This window comes from Periplaneta americana, chromosome 13 (assembly GCF_040183065.1).
Source record: "Periplaneta americana isolate PAMFEO1 chromosome 13, P.americana_PAMFEO1_priV1, whole genome shotgun sequence".
Taxonomy (NCBI): Eukaryota; Metazoa; Arthropoda; class Insecta; order Blattodea; family Blattidae; genus Periplaneta; species Periplaneta americana.
Window position 1 is genome coordinate 14,437,114 of NC_091129.1, and position 25,800 is coordinate 14,462,913.

Genomic DNA, 25,800 nt, shown 5'->3' on the forward strand with positions numbered 1-25,800 from the left:
CAGCCAATCAGCTCTTCGCTGGGCGATGGATTGGGAGATGCGGTTCTGTGGCATGGCCAGCACTATCTCCTGACTTGAAGCCTTTGGATTTCTATTCTTGCGAACGGTTAAAAACATCGTTTATCAAGACTGTCCCACAATAAGAGATGACATAAAACAGTGAATCCGGGAGACCTGCCAGTCACTTGACCACGCCGAAGTGTTACGAGTCACTGACAGTGTTAGAAGAAGAGTACGGGTGTGTGCTGCTCAGAACGGCACACAGTTTGAACATTTATAAAAATTAATGGAATTGTCCAGTCTTTCAGTAAAATGTCAACATTAATTGTCTTGTTTACATTTTCGTCTTTTAACATTTCTCAATATTGATGGCAATATCTTTTTGTACGTTTTCTCATTGAAAGAGTGGGAATTAGTTAAAACGTTTCCTATGAAAGTTGTTTGTTTTGAAGAGATCTATCAAATGGTACCTTATTTGACCCGGACTCCCATTTGAAATTTTAAAGTGATACGCCACTGAGCCTACTTCCTGTTAGAGCTGATTAATGAAATCAAGTCGAAATGAAAGTTCACAGGTGGTTTAGTAATAAATATTTTTGTCTCGAAAATTTTAATCCACTAGTTTCCGAAATAAGTGACTGTTACGGGTGGTCTGAATCACCCTGTATAGCCAATGTGTTTATCGCGTTCTTTGTTTTGTAACTAACGAAGATTTTGATTCGAAATACTGTATTATTATAGAAACTTCTGTGTCTAGGTTCCACTTTTTGCTCTCACAATTATTCTAGTAACGAAGTTCTGGAAGAAGAATATAAAACCTCATTATATCCGCCAAGTGTCAAATTGCTGTTGAGAAAAACGACGGAGTTTCTAGACAATTTGCTAGTAATTTTAATCTCGCAAATCAGTGTCAACGTTTATGAAGTCAAATGTAAAAGGTCACTTCTCGTCGTATCAAGTACATTTCCTTCAGACGAGAGAAATGTGATGGAATTTAGCCTAGTTAAGATTCAAAGCTTCTTACACAAATAAAATTACGGCTCACTTAATAGCCACGATGAAATGCAGATGGTATTTAGAGAATGAGAGATAATGAAGAAACTATTGCTGTCATGGAAACTCGTCCATTCTAAATAGCATTCTGGAAGTTCTGAAGCAGACTAGAATAAAACACTGGCAGTCCTTCAGGATACAGCCGATGTTCCTTTTTCAATTGCTACATGTGATTAAATACATTTTAATTAACACGATGAGCCATAAAATTGTTCTTTTAAGTCAAAATAATAATAATAATAATAATAATAATAATAATAATAATAATAATAATAATACTAATAATATTAAAAAGGTAAGGTAAAGGTATCCCCGTAACATGCCATGAAGGCACTTGGGGGGCATGGAGGTAGAGCCCCATGCTTTCCATGACCTCGGCACTAGAATGAGGTGGTGTGGTCGACACCACGCTCTGGCCGCCTTTAACCCCCGGGAAAGACCCGGTACTCAATTTTATAGAAGGCTGAGTGAACCTTGGGGCCGTTCTGAAAGTTTGGCAACGAGAAAAAATCCTGTCACCACCTGGGATCGAACCCCGGACCTAATAATAATATTAATAATAATAATAATATTAATAATAATATTAATAATATAATGTTTAGGCATTTCTAACAGTTAAAATAGGCAGGTAACAAAAACGTAAAAAAGGGCACAATCAATTTTGAAAAAGGCATTATAAATTTTAAAAAGACATAGTATATTTTAGCAATAAATTTAAATTATATCAACATAACTCACATATTTACTTTGTAGGTGACACATGTTGACTTACAAAATACTTTTTTTTTTTTTTCGTCATTAACTGTCTTTTGACAAACCTTACAAACAAAACTGTTCCATCGGTTGAAAACACATGGGCACCAAATTCACTAACGTAAGCATGAAGTTTACTTTTCAATGGTTTACTGAATTTAGGGATTCTAGCTAACCCATCTTATACTTTCTTTCACCCGACAATAACTGACTGTTCCTCACTCAAATTTCTTTCTCCTACAATAATAAACACGTGTAGCACAAAATTGTAACGGTAAGATTTGAAAATATGAAAGCAAACAATTGGAAATGCTACGTGATAATTTCTATGAGAACGAGCTTAATATTTAAAATTATAAAACGATTGTTGGTATCTTGAACACATGATATTATGTTTTGTAACTGTGGATTGTCGATTGTTATTCATATTACACCAATAGTATTAAAGCACGATTATTAGCAGATTAAGCACTGAAATAAATTACTTTTATGCTCGACCATGCCGAAATGTAGTAATTATACACCTGGTAGCAGACCTTTAATGCATGTCATTAAAGTACACCTACTCATTAAAGGTCAGGTCTTTCAGCCAATGACGACTCAGGTTACAACTGTTCAGCCAATGACAGATCAGCTTTCTACCGTTATAAAACCGCAAGTATCGATTATTCTCGGATATGCAATCGAAAGAGAATTAGCGAAAAGTCACGGAGGCTGGAAATACAATACTGTCGCAGAAGGTTATGTTCTGTTACTATAATAATTAGCGTTAATTGTAAATAATATTCAAATAAATTCAATTTGTCATCTCGTTTTTCAATGTCTAATTTAATTTCAATGTTATCTCTGTAGGTTCAATGTGGACATCTGTTCCTCGGAAAAAATCAATACTTTCGCGTCTGCGCACATCTCACAACATACGGGACATTGCTAAAAAATTAATAATATGAAGTTAGAAATATGGTCGAGCATAAAAAGTCGTATGAAACTCGCCTATAATGGTAATTAAGAAGCTCGTATGAAAATTATGAAACTCGCTTGCGCTCGTTTCATAAATATCCATACTCACTTCTTAATTACCTTCATTATAGGCTCGTTGCATAATGTACTATTATTTACTATTGTTAGTAAAATGAAACATTTTTTCATATAGTTAAATTTTTATACACATTACATTACAATTAATTAGAAAATTGGAAATAAACAAGAAACATTGCTTTAAAATGACAAAAAAGGGCATTTATTATTGAATTAGCAAGTAACACCTTAGAAAGGCAAAATAGGCCGAATAAAAACTGGCCCTATCACTTTGATTTACCCAAGTCACATTTATATCTATGAAAATAATAATTTATTTCTACCCAGTGAAAAAGGAATTTTGCTAAACGTCCGGGCTCTAATAATAATAATAATAATAATAATAATAATAATAATAATAATAATAATAATAATAATAATAATAATTATTATTATTATTATTATTAAAACCGACAATTTCAAATAGATGGGTTATATTATTGTATTGTAATGCATATGAAACTAAAAATATGCGGGCAATGAAATCCGAAGAAATTACGATATTTATATTTTTAGTGGGTTATTTTACGATATTGTATCAACTTCTTAGGTTATTTAGTGTCTGAATGAAGTGAAGGTGATAATGTGGGTAAAATGAGTCCGGCGTCCAGCACCGATAGTTACCCAACATTTATTTATAATGAGTTGAGGGAAGACCCCGGTAAAAACCTCAACGAGGTAACTTCCCCCGGCCGGGATTCGAACCGGGCCACCTGGTTTCGCGGCCAGAAGCGCTAGCCCTTACTCCACAGGCGTGGACATTACGAAATGAAAAATGTTAATTTTCGGGAGCAAGATATTTCATTTACATAGTCTCACTTGAGGGGTGAATGTGTTACTGAGTGCTTTTTGTGAAATATATTCAATAAAAATTTCCTCATTCATCATATGTGAAAGGAATGACCGAGGACTCTCCAACACAGCCAAAAATATTTTATCATTAGACCTCGAATTTTTACGCACTTAAAAACTAACTTTTAAGCTCCTAAAATAGGTCCTGTATTTTTATCAAAATAGGGACTAAAAACATAGATGTAGGCATCTGAAAATGCAATTTCAAGCAGTCAAAAATACTATTTTATGCAGCTAAAATCTAATTTATATTCACACAAACTACAGTAACTGTAAAAATACAATTAATTAGAGCAGGATTGTAGAACTGGAGAAGAGAGGGGTGGAAGCATGGGGAAAGAGTTTGTTCTCCCGTCCACAAGCCCGGAGCTTTGAATGACATTTCTGTGACGTTTGGCAAGCACACTGAATACCTATCTCTTCTCCCCCTATCCTACAATGACGCGAGGGTTGAAGGGAAGGGATGAGTTACGTGTTCTGATGTATTGATAATTAACAATTTGATTGGTATTATTGAATTGTGTAATTGAACTCATCATTTCGTCAGAATATGTAAGAATTTCGTAAGACTGATATCTGGACCTCCAAAATTTATGTTCCAATATTATTTTGTTTTCTGAGTCCGTCTTGCTTCAGTTAAATTTTAACGCTAGATTTAAAATCGTTGCTTCATTTAACCGATTCGGTCCATTTATGAAACTATAAGGAGTACAACCAAATGCAAGATATCTCATGAAGCCTACCCCGACGTCAAGGAAGACGACGGTCAAGAGGCTAAATGAGCTTGGTCAGCATCCTCTCTCTTACCAGTCTTTCGAGATTATAAACCTTTAACATATTGTAAAGCGCGCTTGCCTGTCGACATCTGGTAATAACGCTGTTCTGTTACGTACGCACTGTGGACTTAGTGCCTGCAGCGAACCTACAACTTCAGTCTGTTCGAAACCCGAGGGCTACGGACACCACACCGGCTTGTGACGTCTGCCTCAATTGTAGCACAGTTTTGTATCCCTGAATTAGTGAGTATTAAGCATTGCGGTATATAGTGACTTACTTGATTACTTAATTACTTACTTACTTACTGGCTCTTAAGGAACCCGGAGATTCATTGCCGCCCTCACATAAGACCGCCATAGGTACCTATTCTGAGCAAGATTAATCCAGTCTCTATCATCATATCCCACCTCCCTCAAATACATTTTAATATTATCTTGCCATCTACGTCTCTGCCTCCCTAAAGGTCTTTTTCCCTCCGGCATCCAAATTAACACTCTTTCTGCATTCCCATACGTGCTACATGCCCTGCCCATCTCAAACGTCTGGATTTAATGTTCCTAATTATGTCAGGTGAAGAATACAATGCTTGCAGTTCTGTGTTGTGTAACTTTCTCCATTCTCCTGCAACTTCATCCCTCTTAGCCCCAAATATTTTCCTAAGCACCTTATTCTCAAACACTCTTAACCTATGCTCCTCTCTCAAAGTGAGAGTCCAAGTTTCACAACCATACAGAACAACCGGTAATATAACTGTTTTATAAATTCTAACTTTCAGATTTTGTGACAGCAGACTGGATGATAAAAGCTTCTCAACCGAATAATAACAGGCATTTTCCATATTTATTCTCGGTTTAATTTCCTCCCGAGTATCATTTATATTTGTTACTGTTGCTCCAAGATATTTGAACTTCTCCACCTCTTCGGTATACAGTGACAAAAATAATAAAACATTATTGCGGTTAGAAACTTTATTTTTATTAAGTGTTAAGTTATGAATACCGGTAAGTAATTTTTAATGAATTCATCCGCCTCATTTTCTATTGTGAAACTTTGCCTTTTCTTAGACTGAACGATTTTATAAGCGAAGAAAATTCTTCCCAAAGATACAGAAACAATGGATGCATATTTCAGTCTAGCAATATTTTAGTCTAGCAAAATTTCCCGATTCATCATATTCTTACTGTCTGTTCAAGTGCTCCACAAAACCAGACATCTTTCAGGAATTTCTTCATTCGTACAACCAAATTATTACAGGATATTTGAACCATAATCACATTCAAAGTTCTGCGCCGTGGCATCGTGGTCTAAGGCAACCTGCCTAGGACTCGCGTTACGGAATGCGCGCTGGTTCGAGTTCTCAAGAGGGAAAAAACTTTCTCATGAAATTTCAGCCAGTGTATGGGACCTGTGCCCACCCAGCATCGTGATGCACTTGGGGAGCTACGATAGGTAGCGAAAATCCGGTTTCGCAAACCAGCTGTAACGGCTGGGGGGATCAACGTGCTAACCATTCTGGTTGGATGATCGTTCATCTCTGCTTCGGCATGTGAACGTGAGGTCAGCAGCCAGCTGGTCGGTGTTGGCCTTTCATGGGCTGTAGCGCCACCAATTTACTTTTCTTTTTTACTCACATTCAAAACTTTCTCTTTCACTGCTACAAGAAATTTAAAAGATACACTATCTACCAAAAAGTAATTGGGCACTATTTTTGCCCCTTTAGAACCTCGTGGTAGCACCTCTTGTTGCTATAACAACAGCCACCCTGTCAGGCATGCTCTCCACTAGTTTGTGTAGGATATCCACTGGAATGCGTCGCCATTCCTCTTGCAACACGGCATTCAGTTGGACAATGGAAGTTGGCCGCATCTCCCGAGACCTCAATCGCCGGTCCAATAAGTCCCAAAGGTGCTCAATGGGATTGAGATCAGGACTCCGTGCAGGCCAGTCCAACCGGTGAACATTATTGTCTGCATACCATTGCATAGTAGCCACCAAAACATGTGATCTAGCACGCAAAATCCTGGGTGCCCAATTACTTTTTGGTAGATAGTGTATATAAGTAACAAAGAGACATAGGCAATTTTAGGCTCAAAACCTTAAAAATATGTCTCAAAGGGCAAAATAAACATTTTAGGGACCATAAAACCGCTTTCAAATGTTCATATTTTATATCAAATATGAAGATATTTAACTAGTTTTAGTTTATCCCTACAGAAAAAATAGGCATTTAATCTAAAATCCGTGGTCTGGATGGAAGTGAGAAATGAGGTATTTGAAGACGAAAAAAATAGGCAATTAGGCAACTGCACGAGCTTCTTTTCACAACTAACTTCCTACCGCTGTTGAGAGTTAAGTTCATTAGGTAGAGATGCGTTGGAACTCTCAAGATCAGACGCCCAGCTCACGCAGAGAAGGCCCGGGGCGAGATAACAAAGAAGTTAATTGAGGAGGATAAAAATAAGGACCGACGTTAGAGAGGCGCTATCACAAGGCACACGTAGTCTGGTAGTCTGTAGCTAGTGGAGAGCAACTCTAAGTTTATATACACTGGAAGTGGCTAGGCTGTTACGCAACGGTCAAAGAAAGCTTTGAAGTTGTGTAGATGTCATGGTAGTGGGTAGAATACCGCCTCGTGAATTATTGCTGCTTTTCTGATGTGATTTCCTGTTTTGTTTTATGTAGAGGTCCAGCGTTATGCTCGCCGAAGTTTAAGAATGCCCTTTGCTGTAGGTCTTACAGAGGAATGTCTGGCTACGTCACCAGCGGACTTCGCTTCAATATCAGAAAAGAATTGGAGATTCATGTCGTTCCATGTAAACTTTGACATAGCCACTAAAATTTTAAAATCCTGTTTTTTCTTTAAATTTGACAAGTATTAATTAATTTTACGATTACTGCCTTATAAGAACAAAATATTGAACCTATGTGTCCTGTAATATTCCAGTTATTTATTATATTTTATTCTTTATTTATTTACTTTTTTATTTATTTATTTAATCTGTCGAAGTTAAGACCGCTTTATATCGAAAACCGAACGAAAAAGAAAGACAGGGCCTTTGATAAGAAGTTTATGTGATTAAGATTTTTGTAGTTATTGTTTTGTTTTTATTGTTAGCAACAGATAAATTAAGAACGGAAATAGTGATATACGTTACAAGAGCGGTATGTTGACGTTTTCATGTTCGAGGAAAAGATTGAAAAAGCGAAACGTAGTTGAGCTCGTGTATCGTACATTATTTTGTGCGAAGATCGTTTATTACATACCTGAAAGACGAATTTCTAATTAGTTGCAATGAAATCTCCATGTTAGTTTCTGTTTAATGACGGCAACTTCGGAAAACCAAAATATCTTTCTTCAACATTGTTGCTATAAAATTTTTTCTGTGTTTACTATACTCCAGCAGGCCGTGATATACGTCTGTCTTTTTTTCCCCCAGTCTATAAATGCGAACTTAAAACAAACGGTAAGGTTATGTAATGATTTATTTTTCATTTTAATATTTTAACAATATTATTTATATAACATATTGCAGTAATAACATCGGCATCTGGAATCTTGTTGATTTTTTCACGGCTTCCTTAATGTTACTTGTATAAGGAATGCAATAAGTTTCGTGGAGTAGTAGACTTGACTTAATTTTTGCAAATATTTAAAAACAATAATTAACATTGCAATTTAGGCGAAATTGCAGTGGTAAGTTTCCAATTTTTAATTATTACTATGTTAAACGTCTCTAAAAATAATATGTTAAAAGCCTAGATCAGTAAAATGAATGTCGCGCTTAAGCGGTAAGAAGAGGGAAATTGTTATGTGTGTTACGTTGGGAATACTGAATGTGGTATTTCACACTTACCGCGTATTGGTTCTGTGCGGAAAACAAGCAAATACGCACGATCTCGCACAAAAAATTTATTCATTACTTTTAGTAGCTCATAATAGTTCTAAGTTTGATTGCTTGCAGTACAACAAAGCTAATGTCTAGAATTTTCTTTGTACTCTTAAATTCTTAATCAAGACTTCGTTTCTTACTAGGCAATAAAACACATCTGAAAGAAACTGAGATATACACGAAGTTATAAAATACGTAAGTCTTGGAGAAATGTTAAAATTTCAGAACAAAAGCAGTTTCTAATAAAAACCATGGAACACATAAAAAATAACCGCAATAAGCTTGTTTGCAATATGTCTTATATAAACATACAACATGCATTTACCAAAATGAGTAAAACAATATAGAGCAAGCCTTACTCTTGAAAAACACAAGAAAATAAACAAAACTGAAACTGTACAAAGCCACGGTAGTATTGAATATAAACTTACAACAACCGACAACAAGTTTCTGAGAAATATTGCGAGATGTAAACTCTTGGATATGAAAATAAACAATTACATCTCTAGAGGTCTCTTCCGGGAGGCAGTATTGATCTACCCATCGTCCCACGTCTATCCCAGCCTTTGGCTTGTAATAAAATGCTTGCTTGGAAAGCCTCAAGTTGCTTTTTCTTAGAATGTATTTTACATGTTAATAGGAAATGTTCAATATCATCCACTATATTATGTAGTCCCTCGTCTTCTCTAATCTTTTTGTTGGAAATTTTGTTCCTGCCCCTTATGCCAATTAGTGGCCAGAGAAATTCCATTTCTTCAGCCTCGAGTCTTTTTTTCATCACTCTTTCGTTGCGGTCAAGTTTCTGAGATGAATATGAGGATCCATTTTTGCTACAATTTCATGCAGTCTAAGTTGGACATCTCTTGAAATGTGATTCCTTATATCAGTGATGTCAAAGCAAGCGCATTTTTCTGACCTTGACGTCGTGTGCGGGCAGCAAGCGCTAAGTATAGAAAGAGGAAGGGTTGTGTATATGAATAAGCAACCTGTTGGATTAAAAAACAGTGGTGGACAAATTTCAAACGGAACGTGAAATTTTATGTCGTTATTTTTATATGGCTTCTTTCTGTTTAATATTATCAATAATGTCTATAAAACGAAAGTACTAACACTGATTTCTTAATATTGCACTTGTGTTTTAAATCTTAATAACATAATAGAGAGTTAAGCAGGAATATTCACTTAAATTCCATAGTAGTATAATATTATACTGTATTAAGTGGATGAAACACATCATTCATAAAGAAAGTGATATTCCAAAGAAAGAGATTGAGTATGACATGATAAGTTAGAATTTATATTGATGGTATCTTTAGCCTTACAAAAGTAATCAATAAACTAATCAAAACGATATTGCAGTGCAAAGCAAAGTTACCTAGGCACTGTATATGTGTTAAGTGTAACTATTATTACATAACAAAACTCTTATCGCATTATGCTTTTAAGGTGATATTTGTGAGCAACTTCCTATCATCAGAATATTAAATTATTTTCTCGAAATCTGCTGAAGCTATAGAGCTGACATTTTTACAACACATGGGCACGTATCTTTTGCTTATGATGTAACAGCAGTTGCTTTGTTAATTCATTTCCTTAGAAACAATTTCCATGCGAATATTTTCAAAATTTTCAATACACTATCTTCAGTAATACGTACATGCGGTATATTTAATTTACGAAAACATTCTGTAAGGCTAATAAATAAATAGGCCTATACATGAAAATTTCACTTTTCTATAGGAAGAGTTGAGAAAATATTTCTTTTGAATAAAAAAATCAAACTTGTGAAAAATGAGCATTAAAATTAAAACTTATATTCTTATAATGCACTTATACTTCTCACGCAAATCTAAAATTGACATGGATACAGTTTTAATAAGTTCTCTTCCTTTTACCTATTGAATCAGTGCTGGCCATCCCTGAATATAACTCGACCAAGCGGCATATACCAGCTCTTTCGTCTGTCTCTTTCCTTTCCGCTGTAAAGCGCTCAGGCTCTCCTGCGCTCTAAAGCGCGCGCTTGCTCCTGTGGGCATCAATTGACATGCCTGCTCTATAGTATGTAGTCCCTAGTCTCCTCTAATCTTTTTTGTTGGAAATTTTGTTCCTGGTCCTTATGCCAATTAGAGGCGAGAAAAATTCAATTTCTTGAGCCTCGAGTCTTTTTTTGATCACTCTTTCGGTTGGGTTCAAGTTTCCGAGCCGAATTATGAGGATCGATTTTTGCTACAATTTCATGCAGTCTAAGTTGGACATGTCTTGAAATGTGATTCCTTATATTAAGTACTTCCACTCTAAATTTCAACATGTAAATTTTGTATACTATAGGACTTCATGCATACAACGTGTTCTGAAAACTATTTTACACACTTTATTGTTTACCCTCTTCAATTCCAAACCACAACATATTCCACCGATATTTCTTTAGAATGGCCTGAGTTTTGTGTGTAAGTGTGCAACGGTTTTAAGACTTCCTGAAATTCAGAAACATTTTGATATCTTAATTGAGAAATTAGACTTATTAGGAATTAAAGGTAATGCTTTAAACTTAATACAACCGTATCTTAACGGCAGAGTTCAAATAACGAAAATTGACAATTCTTCAAGTGAACCTTCAATTATTAATATAGGTGTTCCCCAAGGCACAGTTCTAGGCCCTAGTCTATTTTTAATATATGTTAATGACTTATTAAAAATTGACTTACAACAATACAATGGTGTTCACTATTCTTATGCAGATGACACAGTTTTACTTTTTGGTGGAAAAACCTGGCATGATGCATATAATAATTCAAATAATGGACTTAAATTAATAAAAAAATGGTTTGACATAAATTATCTTTCTATCAACGAAAATAAAACCATAATTATTCCATTCTAATTATCTGAAAAATGTAACAAACCTCCTACATCTATATTAAGTATTAAATTACATAATTCTGATTGTTGTCTTATACAGTGTAAATGTCCAATTATTATTAAAGAGTACTCTGAAGTTAAGTATTTAGGCATAATTTTCGATAATCATTTAAAATGAAACTAACACATTAATTACCTTTGTAATAAATTATGTAAAATAGTATATTATTTTGTTTTATTGAGGAATTACTTGTCAGTAAGTTTATTACGTACAATATATTTACTTTATTTCAATCGGTAATTATGTATGGAATTATAGGATGGGATAGCTCATTTATCCAATTTTAATCCACTTTATTTATTACAGAAGAAAATAATTAAAATATGTCTTCATAAACCTATTGATTTTCCATCTCAAAATTTGTTTCTAGACTTTAATGTACTTAACGTAAGACAAATTTATTATATTGTATTCATAAAATTCATACATAAAAATCGAAATAATTTTTAATTGTATTCTCATAGTTATGAAACAAAAGGTATGAATTCTTTAAGACTGATTGAACCAAAATGCAACAGTGCTACAGTATTTAATCATAGTAGTAATTTAGGCCCAAGAATATATAACAAATTTATATTTAAATATCCTAATCTTGTCAATTCTAATAGTTCTAGTATTAAATTAAAAGAGTTATGTATGGAATTTATAAAAATTGAAAAATTGTAAATTTAAATTTATATACTATAATTGCACAGTAGACATAAGACAAATTGTATTGTATAATTATTAATTTCAATTCAGGAATCCGCCCCTGAGCACGAGTTCTACTCTTTCAGGGGCGAGCTAAAGTTTTTCTGTATATATCATATTTTATGCCCGACCATGCCGAAATGTAGTAATTATACACCTGGTATCAGTCCTTTAATGCATGTCATTAAAGTATACCTATTCATTAAAGTTCAGGTTTTCGATTATTCTCGGATATGCAATCGAAAGACGAGGGAAACGTCACGGAGGCTGGAAATCCAATACTGTCGCAGAAGGTTATGTTCTGTTACTATAATAATTAGCGTTAATTGTAAATAATATTCAAAGAAATTCAATTTGTCATATCGTTTTTCAATTCGAAATCAATTTCCAGGTTATACATTCTTTGCATTACATCAAGGTCAATGACATTATTGTTCCTTGGGAAAAATCAATACTTTCGCGTCTGCGCACATCTCACAATTCACGGTGAGCTATGAATAAGGTCACTTCCGATCTTCTGTCAGATACAAATAAAATGTATACTTCTGAATAATTTCAAGTTAGAAATTTGGTCGAGCATAAAAAGTCGTATGAAACTTGCCTATAATGGTAATTAAAACGCTCGTATGGAAATTATGAAACTCGCTTGCGCTCGTTTCATAAACGAACATACTTCCGTCTTAATTACTATCATTATAGGCTCGTTGCATAATGCACTATTATGTAACAATTATTAGCGAAATAAATAAATAAATAAATAAATAAATAAATAAATACGATTTAACATAGCTGATCGGTAAGTCCTGAAATTTACCAAAATCTCTTGGTAAGAGTTCAAAATGTATACATCTAATAAGATATTTCGGGGTTTTACCGCACTGTAATGGTAAATGTTAGGTTATACCGGTAAATTCTAAAATTTACCGGTCTTCGTACAATTACAGTACCATGTACACTGATTTAATTTCAAACATTAATCCTTTAGGTATCGAATAAAAGAAGAGAGATCTCCTCACATGTGGTATCTGGTCGCCCAGCGGGATTCTGTTGCTGTAGCAACAGGCATGGCCACTTTGAGCTGTATACACAGAGCTGGCCAACAACATAACCAAGGCCTCCAGCTCAACATGTGAATGGTGTTGTTTACGTGCCAAACAGTTCTGAACTAGCGCTTCATCACAAAGTAAATATATACAAGCAGCCCACGGTTTAACGCGTGAGTATACAGACATAATTGCTACATAACAAGCGATGTAACTAGTTTAACTGTCTTCATTTGAAGCAATTGGTTAGGTAAGTAGCCCACAGCATGTTCTAAACTATATAATACGAGCTATTCCATTTCAAATCGACCGAAATATAGAGAAAATTGACCTTACAATTTCTAAATACAATGAAACTTTTTTTTTACGTAGACAATTGTGATACAATGCTTTGTGCAAAGTTTGAGGCATCAGAACTTCATAGTGTTTAAATTAAACATATTTAAATTTATCGTGTTTTCATAAAATTAGCAACTTTAAACTGTTGTAGATCCGAAACCCTTTCACCCAATGATCAAAATCATGGTATATTTTGATGCTGAGAAATTAAAGTTTATATTGACATATAAACGAATTTTCTTACTTTTTTATGGAAATGGAGAAATTTAGATTTTTCCTCATTAAGACGCCTTTGGCTAGGAAAAAAAATTTAAAAATATATACAGTAGTTAGATTCCGCACTGAAAGTACAAATAAACACATACTTTTTACTGATGGTAAGTTGATAAGAAAGTATTGAAAATATCAAATAAAGAAAATAAATAGTACGCGCGTGAACTAACCAGCTGACTGTGAGGTGGGAGCTAGCCGAGACAAACAAGGCCAGGAGACAAACACGTGATTTGTCGTCTAGTAGCGCATAGCTGGGCTAGCTTTATCAGAGGTTTTCATAAACACAGGAGTAAAATGACGTCCAACGCTCGCTTATCTTCAGCTCTCGACCAGTGCGTGCGGTACTGTGCCGTTCAAGTCTAGGAGTGTGAAAGTAATCTATTTAATACCCTCGAAACTTATTGCCGTACCACTAACCAAACAATTCCGAATCCCTCTTAATAATGCAAGGTTTTTTCTCAATATTTTTTTACATTTTTACAAATGGGCAAAAGGGCTAAAAGTAAGTAAAATCAGATTATCTGTCTCTCTGTGTACAATAAAAATAAGGATTACTTCTTAACATAACCTACCAAATGTCAGCTTCAAAATGAGCTCCCGTTCAATGTTCTGCAGTAAATGGGTCCGGAGTTCTGAGCGCTGAAAGAGGCTTGTTTTCATAAAATACGCTAAATTTGTCGCTCAATAATACGAAAACCGTTTAAGTTTCGATAGTATATTTATGAAAATGCACTCCCTCAGCACCTTGTATAAGTAGGGAAAAAAATTAGAGTATAAAAAATGCATTCCTAACGACATAATATTGAAAAACTTTCGTATAAGCATGGTCCTTAAAATGCTTTGTTTCATAATTACGCTACTTTATAGCTATCAGGTGCAAATATAAAAAAATGGCTTGATTCCAACTTCCTTTCTTTAAATATATCTAAATCAACCTTAGTTTTTTTTTTTCACAACTGCCAGTGTTCAAAATTTAAATATTAGCGATGAATATAGACTAATAATAGACAGTAAATATTGTTTGGATCCCAAAAGTTGTAAATGTACACCATTAAAAGAAGCCACATATGTAAAATATCTGGGTTTATTGATCAAAATTTATAATGGCCTCATCACATTACTTATCTTTGTAAGAGGCTTCGTAAAACAATTTATAAATTCGTTAATCTTCGATGCTACTTACCCATTAGAGTTCTGCGAAATGTTTATTTGGCCATTTTTCAGTCTATCATTCAATATGGTATAATTGTTTGGGGTGGAAGTACAAAAATCAATCTTAGTTCGTTTAATTTACTACAAAAACGAATAATTGAAATTTGTTTGAAGAAACGTTTCGATTATCCAACTGAATTAGTTTAGTCTGAATTTAATGTATTTAATATTGAACAAATTGATAAATATACTCTTTTAAAATTTTATCATAGAAATCGTAATAAGTCTGTATTACAGGCACACAATCATGGCACAAGACGAAATATTAATTCAACATTAGTAGAACCTAAATGTTTCACATCTGCTGGTCTAAAGCATAGCATAAATTTTGGCCCTCGGTTTTAAATTCTTTAGCTAAATTACAACCAGAACTTCTAACATGTAACCCACTAACATATAGAAAGAAAATTAGAAATGTGTTAATGTCTTCAATTTGATTAAATAAATTTATAACCTATGTGTATAAATTAATCAGCCTATATTATATGTATTCTATAATTTTGGAATATATATTTTTTCATAAATTGCTCTACTTTATTCACGTAGGTTATTATTCTTCTCTATGTTAATATTATATTATATAATTTCATTGCAGCCGTAATTTTAATTTTAGTTCCTATTTTATTTTATTTTCCATATTCCTCTTATATTAATAAACATAGGTTGGATAAAAAGTTATGGCAACACTGCTGTCACGTGACGATGGTGCCTTCGAGAGCTGCCAGCTGTGTGGACATGAACAAGGACTGTTAGATGAGTTAGTGCAGCCAGCGGCGACAGTACTCTGTCAATCTACTGCAGTGTGTAGAACGTTGACTTTCATAGGGATAGTGCGAGCGCCCTAAGACCATGTTTACAAAACTAGAGCAACGTTCCTGGATCAAAATTGAAGTGGCACGAGGTCGTAGTGCACAAGAATGTTTTCAGGGATTGCGTGAAAAAAGTGGCGATGCAGCGTTGCCATATAGCACAGTGGCGCGATGGGTTAAAGCGTTCCGGGAAGGCAGGGATGCCGTTCAAGACAACCTCGGTACAGGACGACCGCACGCGGAGAACAACACAGTTCAACTCCTTGTTTCCCTGTTGGATGCTGATCGCCGATGGACTGCGCGTGAGTTAGCAGCGGAAGTCTGAGTATGTCACAAAACTGTGCTCCACATTCTGCAAGACATTCTGGGTTACCGCAAAATTACAGGGCGTTGGATACCCCATGAAATTTCCGAGGTTTAACAATGGCACCGCTATGCAGACGCACAGGCCTTGTTGGACCGGTACCAAAGGAAAGATGACGACTTTCTTGGACGAATCGTCGCTATGGACGAAACGTGGGCTTGCTCATACGAACCAACCAGTGCGAAGAAAGTGCGCCCTACACAAAGTGCTGTGAAGATGATGTTCATTGTGGCGTATGACATTGATGGGGTAATACTGCACCACGCTGTACCTCCAAGGCAGACGGAAAACGCGGACTATTACTGCAGGTTCCTGTAGCACCACCTTCGTCCAGCCCTCAGGAGGAAACGACGACACTTGGTGTATAATATTGAGTTCTATTATACTGCAAACATTTAAAACTACCGGATACTGTTAAGAAACAATCAGATGATTAAATGGGAATAATGGAACAGCAGTGGGATAAATATTCTAGAGGAAACGATAGTACAGGGATAAACCTCAATCATAAACGCTTTATTAACCATATATCTCACTGGATCAGGGAAGGATCGACCCCCTGAATGTCTGGTGAGATGCGGTCGACTACTGCTGGCCGTGGGATGTAGAAATGCCTCTAATCCTCTATTGTTCCCTAGACACAGCAATTCAATATGATGCAGATACATCAACCACACAGCTGATGGACACGTATAACTAATGAGGAAGCATAGGCCTACTGGCGGCAGCTGCCCACACATTCCGATAATCAATAACCGCAAGTTGTTATTCCATGCATTACGCTGCACTCCGCGCAGATCGTGGGGAGCAAAACCCACGATCAGCTGTTAATTTAGTTTGTTTTGTGCTTTCCCATTCCGCGAAGACGAAGTATTACGTTACTCAGAAAATACGAGTACGTTACTGAATTTTAACGAAACGTTTCCAACTTCCATCATAAAGAAGATACTTTTAAGACGCAGTATATTAACCTTTTTAACGTCAAACGTTTATGCGTTTGACATTATATATATATATATATATATATATATATATACAGTATATATACACTGCAGAGCCGTTACTCAGAAAATTACACAAATGAAAATCGATCTATTGGCATTATGATGTCAGAGAATCTGAGCAGCTCATGGCCTTCGTAATATTATGTTCATTTTAGTGTATGTTTTGTCTTATTCTCAAAAGCCATTAGTTCTCAAAATTGACGATACAAAAATTTTCTGAGTTCTCTGAATTTTCTTCCGTGTACTGTCCTATATAATTTCTTATACGCTACTTCTACATTTAGTTTTAGTAATGGCTTAATAAATTTTTTTCTTGTTATTTGATTTTCTAGGCAAGATAGTAGAATGTGTATCGCGTCTTCTTTTAGATTAGGCCTACATAAAGAACATACGTCTTTTCCTACGTCTCCTCTTATATTTTTTAACCTCCAAATTCCCAATTTCCATCACTCTAGTCTCATTCTTTTTTCCTCTGTTCTTAATTTTTGTATATTCTTCCTGTCCCCATATGATTTTCATTTCTTTGTAATCTATTAATGATTTTAAACTACTTAAATTGCTAAACATTTCCTGTCTCACTATCTCGTTAGTCCCCTCCATTATAATTTCACCAATGAAATTTATATTAATTTCGCCAATTTTTTGCCACATTCAATTTAGTTCTAAACTGCTCTCGTTATTTTCTCATTTTTTTATCAATATGACTTAGTTTCATCGTTCGTAGGAATCTTAAAGATCTTTTTAAGCTATCATATTCTTTTTTTCTCTACAATATGACCCAAAAATTTTATTTTTCTAATTAATATTGTTCCCCTACGATCCTTCACCCCCATTTACAATTTGGCTGCTATATTTGAGGCATTCCATGGGATCCCATAATATTTCTTACAAAATTTAGATCTTCTGATAAGTAGACTTCGTTGAATTGCCACACGCAGCATGCAATCAGGTTGCCGATGTACGGTAGTATAGAGGAGGTGAGTGGCCCTCCGGTCTCGTAGTATAAGCAGTTCATGTTAAGAGTTGTGACCGGTCCAAATAGATAGAGCAGCTGCAGCTAATGTATACCTATGTAAGCACTTGTTTTTGCATTACTGTGGTTGGAATAGTCAAAGCTTAATATTTGTTCAGTGCAGACAAGAATTCAATCAAACATACTACAATGAGAGTGTTGCTGTTTCAAATAATTGCCCCTGGAATACCCTTACCCCCGCAGCCAGTCTTGACCCGTTGGGGAACGTGGTTGGATGCTGTTAGTTATTATGCAGAACATTACGGCAAAATAATGGAGGTAATTGATGAATTGGATAGCATAGACAGTTCCGCTGTTGCAGCTGTAAAATCATTGCCTTCTGAACAGCTATTGGAAGATATTCTGTTCATTGATTCTAATTTTTAAATCGTGTCCAAAAGCATCATCCTGTTAGAATCGTCTAAACTACAACTCTCAGAAGCCCTTAATATAGTAGATAAAGTATCACAAACCGTTACCCAAAATAACAATTCACTAATTTCAGAAAAAGTGAAATGTAAGTTGAGAAACATTATTGCTAAAAATTCTGCCTATTCACAATGTTATGTACCATCAGGTCATGACAACATATCTGAAGTTGGTGCACTAAAAAGTAGTGACTTTCCGTTCTTCAAATATGTACGTATTACATCGTGTGATGTTGAACGTACGTTTCCCAAAATAAAAACTGTTGAAGTGACCATCGGAGGAGGTTACTTTGCAGTCGCTCATAATGTACGTAACACTTCACTGCAATGCACATATTCAAGGACGATGTGAGTATCTTACATTAAATTTTAAGAGTTAATATATCTCACTATAAAATAATTGTGTATTTACATGTTTAGACATTTCCTACTTCAATGATCATTAATTATATTTCTTGAATGCAGGATACAGGTTTTATTGTAACAGCAGTATACCGCTCCGTGTTTACATTAGAGGCATACTCCATCCTTTGGACGCCCCCTTCTCATACAGTCTGCGTGTGCAGTAAACCTTGCGATTCTCGTGGCAATTCCACGAAGTCTACTGATAAGTAACTTACCCATATTTCAACATTATATTATATCTTTGCTTCAATCATCGCTCTGTAAATATCATTTAATTTTTAGTTATCTATGTTGGACCATTTATTTAAACATTTGTCTATTGCTGTTAGTGCTACGTTTCCTTTATTTACGGTATTTTCATTTTGCTCTTTCCAATCTGCCTTACTATCTAATATTACATCTAAATAAGTAAATTTAGTGACACTCTCAATTTGAATAATGTTCGGGTATCACTTTTCAATATTCAGTTATACCTAAAATTGCATCACCATAGAATTTTCTAACATAGGTCTAAGTGCCCATTTAACGTAAGTGCAGGCTTAGAAATTAACAACGAACGAATAACATTCGCTTTCATTCTCTGTTCAGAGCAAATACGAATTACCGGCGAATAACAGAAAATAATCGCGTTCACTGATTATTCGCAGTAATGTCGAAGATATAATTATTGCAAGTAACGCTGTTGTTATTTTAGGAAATTTAATAAAAACGATGTTAAGAAATAAAATATGATGGGGCTGAGGCCATTACTCGAAAGCCGCGGTAGAAACAGAAGTCAAATTTGCAAATGACAAAATTTTGAGAAGCAGTACCTGTTCCTTGAAAACTAGCAATTAAGGCTCGATTTCCGGTAACAAGGGTCGCATACTGTGAAATATACCGAAAAAAAAAAACTCATCGTTTGCAGCCCATTTAGAAAAATCCATTAAGAACTTTGATCTGTTTCATTGGAAACTGTCAGATAACTGAGAACTAATATGACTAGGGCTCGGAAGTTGATGGAATATCATCATTTTTCTGAGACATCTCAGACAATGCAGGACTCAATATAAACTCTATTCACTTCGAACCAATATAGCCTACTTTTATTTTGCATTTTTCGTTCTTATATTGTATGTCAGTCATTTTTAAGGAAATATAGTACTTTTTCTTGCATTTTTTTGCCCTTTTCTCCTTTTGACGGACTTTTTTTTACGTTGTCGTCGTAGTCCATATCCTTGCAGCTATTGCAGATTGCTTATGCAATCTGACTGCGTCATGCAGGAATTTTTCTATCGTTGCATCAGCCTTGACTCCTAAACAAGTGTGAAGTGCTTCCCCCTATTCATCGCAACAGAACAAATATTGCAGCCGCAGTGCCCGCAGTCAGTATTTTATTGTATCTCACAAGTGAAGACGTACAAATGCCGAAAGTGAAGTAAAAAAGACAAAGATTTTTGCTACAGTTAGTGACAGAGTTTGATGGCAATGTATTTTCCACAGACGGAAGTAGGCTATACTATTTTATAAGTTGTATGAAATTAAAGAAATTACAGATGCAGCCAGATATATGGTGAAAGCGGGCACGGCAAGTAAATCATTTTAAACAGAAATGATTCACATGACATGCACGGCTCTTGCTCTTCATAGTGTGTATGAACTACTGCGAGCTAACAACTTGCAAATACGTGTAGGATAAATTGAACAAGAAGTTAGACAGAAAATGAAAAAGGTATTGGAAAACAACATTGGGTACCAGTCAATGTGTAAAGTCGACAAAGGTCTGCAAAGTGAAAATTTTGACTTCAATGCTCTTAATGATGATTTTTTACCAGGGGACCTTGATCGTTTCAAGTATGCGCCCATGACGTCAGTTGAAGCAAAAAGGAGCTATTATTATAATTTTTATTAGTATTGTGCTGGGCTGTCATTGGCTGATGGCTGTTGACCAGCACATTAATATTATAATCTATACTAATAATAAATCTGTAGCCAAAATTTTTCTGGTAATTTTCGATCTTCCAAAAATAATTGGTCCTAACATATATAATTAACCGCCCTAAAACCGAAAATCTTTTTTTTTTATTTTTGTCTGTCTGTCTGTCTGTCTGGATGTTTGTTACCTTTTCACGCGATAATGGCTGAACCGATATAAATATGAAAATTGGAATATAAATTAAGTTCGTGGTAACTTAGAATTTAGGCTATATGGCAATCAAATTTTTTTATTTAAAAGGGAAGGTTGTAAGGGGGCTTGAATTAAATGAATCGAAATATCTCCCTTATTATTAATTTTCATGAAAAATATTACATAACAAACGTTTCTTTAAAAACAATTTCCGAAAAGATTTATTCTATGCAAAATTTTGATAGGGCTGATATTTAATAACAAATGCGGCAGAAACGTGGTCAATCTCCAAAAATGATGAAAAAAGACTGGAGATTTTCGAAAGAAAGATTCTGCGAAGGATCTATGGCCCAACATTTGAGGAAGGTCTCTGGGGGAGGAGATGCAACTATGAATTATATAGACTTCTAGGAGAGCCAAATATATCCCAACTCTTCAAGCAATTATTTGAAAGCAAATTTACGTCAGAACCTTCTTCTATGTAAGAGCGATGCACATAATTCAGAACCTCACAATGTTCGCAGCGTGACGTAAGCAGGTGTTATGCAGGACAGGTGCTGTGACGAAATGGCTTGCTCGAGAAATTAACGAGATTATAATTAGAGTGCGCTGGCGTATCTAATCACAGCGTGACGTCATGCGGTCTCCATGAATGACGCCGAATATTCTAGAGCTCGAGTAATGCAAAATTAGTGCAGAGAATCGAGCCAGGAGACATTCTTGGAGACCACGCTGCGAAATAAAAAGGTCAGAACCAAGGTTGTCGCACAATATCGTGTTTATTCACGTACTTATTTATTACTCGACCGTATAAACTTTAGTGCAGGAGAGGGGAAGCAGACCTCTGTCAGTCAGGCAGTTTTCACTATTTTCCGAAGCTAAAAGAATCGAGAGGTTGTCCTGGGCCCGTCTCAAAAAGCGAAGAACTATTCACTCTCTCACTTTTTTAATCTTCAATATTCTTCAAACCTCTAACCCTAGCTACTTAGCTTCTCGTTTTCAACATTTGTCCTCATATCACGAAATAGATACTCGCTCACAATACCATATCACACTCTCCATTCCTAAACACAGAACATCCTTCTACTCTTCATCTTTCACGGTCTCTGCAGCTCATCTCTGGAACTCTCTACCACAACATGTCAGAGACTGTCTGACATTGTCTAGTTTCAAAAATAAATTAAAATTTCACTTTTTCAATTCAGATTCCTTTCAGTTATAAGCCCTTTTCTCTGCGATAGTTTTGTAAATATAGCCTATATATTTATTTCCTTCCTTTGCCCTTTTTGTTCTCTTTATCAGCAGATGAATTTATTATCATAGCCTTTTTATTGTGAATTTTATTTAATTTTCGTATTTCTTTTCTTTTTTATTATTATTTTATTACATTCCATTTTGTCATATCCTACCTTACGTTTTCCATATTAACCATTTGTACTAAATGAGTTGCTTTTACTATATTCCAATGTATTTTACTTTCTTTTTTCTATCATTGTATTATTTTCATGTTGTTTAGTGTCGATTTTATTATTATTATTATTATTATTATTATTATTATTATTATTATTATTATTATTATTTTGTAATATGTTAGTATTCTGTTCTTTAATTTTTTGTTAAATTTTAACTGCTTGTATACTTTGTGACCTGGTAGAGTGTAAGAGAAGGCCCTATGGCCTTAACTCTGCCAGTATAAATAAAGAATTATTATTATTAAATGTACAGTCTTTCAAGAAATACAGTCACTAGTATTTCAGCTTGACAGAAATCCATCATTGTAACCACAAGTAGGAAGTTCGTACCAAACCAGTAGGTTTCAGTTGAGTACATTGAGGAGTACATATGTCTCCCGCGCCTCGCTCTGCTTCCGCTCGCTACAGACGATACACAGTTCACATAAACAATGCATAGTATCATTCTATGGAGTTGTGTACAGGCGTGAATAGTTTGAAGAATATTGTTAATTTATATTAATATTTTAGGTTCTGAACAAAGTGAGCTATTCTGTTATTATTGTATTATTTATGTAATGTTAATATTATAGACCAGCGTTTCTTAAACTATGGTCCGCGAAACACCTCTGGTCCTCGAGGTCTGCATTTGTGGTCCTTCAAAAAAGACAGAAGAAAAAATAAAATTCAAACGAATTGCGTATGACACTACAGCTGAAAATCTCAGTTTGGAAATGACACATGCCAATCGCCTTTCACTTTTTCTCTCAGTACTGACATTTTACGAAATATATTACCCTACTCGTCTATCGAATTCCCACTCTACTCTCAGCAACAAAAGAGGGATTTAAAGCACTATGAACGTGGTGTTTCTCGTCATCTTTTCCCTGCACATCCCGTATCTGTAACCCAGCCAGGGATCACCCGAATTCATAACAGAGGACCAAAGAACCGAATCTTTCCACGTATTTATGACTTTCTTAATAGTTCTGCAGACACCCAGTCTGCACATTGAAATGGTCACGTACTGTACGTCGTACACCAATAATAGAACGTACCAAATTGCATCTTTACTTGTTGAAAATCGAGCATGTTTCTGTATTAATTCTTTTTATTTCTGTTTTTCCAGATGACGATATAAGAAATTTTATACTCCGCCTACTTTAAAATCCGGGCGAATCAGATCCAGAAATTCCATTTACAATACTTTTCTAATTATATTTTTTGTAGCCAATCACAAGTAACTTATAACAAATTCTGTGCATTGTTGATTCATCGCTTGCCTGTTAGCAGTTATTTGTTTGAAATCCTTCTTATGTGGTACACGCTAGTAGTTGTCCATGTCTCTGTTACATAGTGCCCATTATACATAATGGAAAACTGGCTTCGATCCGGATCTTTGAAAAGAAAGGAACATGATGATACGCTTCATTTAGACAGTGCTAACAGTTCAGAAGATGTGTGTGAAGAAATTAATATCAGTGATTCTAGTGTCATTAAAGAAATATCTATCTAATCTAATCTAATCTAATCTATCTGTCTGTCTATCTACCTATCTACCTATCTACCTACCTATCTACCTATCTCTCTATCCATCCATCCATCCATCCATCCATCCATCCATCCATCCATCCATTCTATCAATCTAATCTAATCTAATCTAATCTAATCTAATCTAATCTAATCTAATCTAATCTAATCTAATCTAATCTAATCTAATCTAATCTAATCTAATCTTATCTATCTATCTATCTATCTATCTATCTATCTATCTATCTATCTATCTATCTATCTATCTATCTATCTATCTATCTATCTATCTATCTATCTATCTATCTATCTATCTATCTATCTATCTATCTATCTATCTATCTATCTATTCCATCCATCCATCCATCTATCCATCCATCTATCTAGTAACTGATCTTGATTATTTGTAATTTTCTGCTTTATTTTATATTCTGCTTATATTATGTAACTGATCTTGACTATTTGTAATTATCTACTATACTTTATGTAATCTCTAAGGAATTTTGTAATGTATCACATAATTTTGTATTTTATGTATATTATTGAAACCTGGTTGAGTGGAAGAGAAGGCCTTGTGGCCTTAACTCTGCCAGGCAAGCTGCTGCTGCTACTACTAAGTTACTACATTTTTATTTTATCTTCGACATAAGCTGATTTACTTCTCAGTCGGTTACAGACTTTTCATATTGAGAAAAAGTATTCTCAAGAGTTAAATAGCATGAAGATAATATTCCGGTTAGATATTCTGCAAGAAATGTCTCCATCTGTAAGTGGAGAAAATATTAGCGAGATGAGTAAGATCCACTTCTTCCAACTGTGGTGAATATTCCGATAAGCTGTATAAATGCTGTGATTATGAATTTTTGCACAGAAATGAATTTGCACAAGGATGATTGCGATCGTTAATGTGATACAACTATATGTTAAATGACACGTGCTGTGCATATTTTGTTACTGTTCAAAGTCTACAACGTCTAAGAGTGTCGTCTACTCAATTGCTAGAGTCCCAAGCCCTCAGTGGGGAAGCGTAGTTGTTGAATTAAGAACGTTTGCACAGGGATAATGCGAAAGACCAAGTCGTGTTGGTCAATATCGTAATCCTCTGTCAACAAGCGCTCAGCCTCCTTAGCTCTGTTGTAGTGTGCCTTTACTGCTTTTAATTCAGTTTAGGGTGAAGCGAGGCAAGTGCGACCAACTATGAGACGCAACACAGCACAAACTCTTTTACGAACAAAGGAAACTTCTGAAAACTGTAATAGGGAGGTGAAGGAATTGACATATAAGTCACTAATTCGTCCAGTAATGGAATATGGTGCTGTATGTTGAGATCCTTACAGATTAGAACATATTAAGACACTGGAAAAGGTTAAAAAACGGACTCCCAAGCGTTGTCGTAATAATTCACCATTAAAATGGGACACACTCACGGACAGGAGAACGCGAATTCGATTATGCGCACTGTTCAAAACATACAGAGCTGAGCCTGCCTGGAGAGAAATAAAAAACAGGTTGCAGGCGCCAAATTACTCTTCAAGGAACGACCACTCATATAAATTGAGGGAAAGAAGGCAGAGGACGGACACTGGAAAGTTTTATTTTCTCAGTCGTACTATCAGGGACTGGAATGCTTTACCTGCAGACTTACTAAAGGCTTTACCAACAACCAAAAATGTATTTAAAAATAGGCTTAAGGACTTTACTAATAGACGGTTATATATTATGCACACTATTTAAATGGTGTAATTGACATTTTGTTATTTGAAGTGTTCTATCGGTGAAGAAGTGTGTTGTGTCAGTGAAGTGTGATTGTG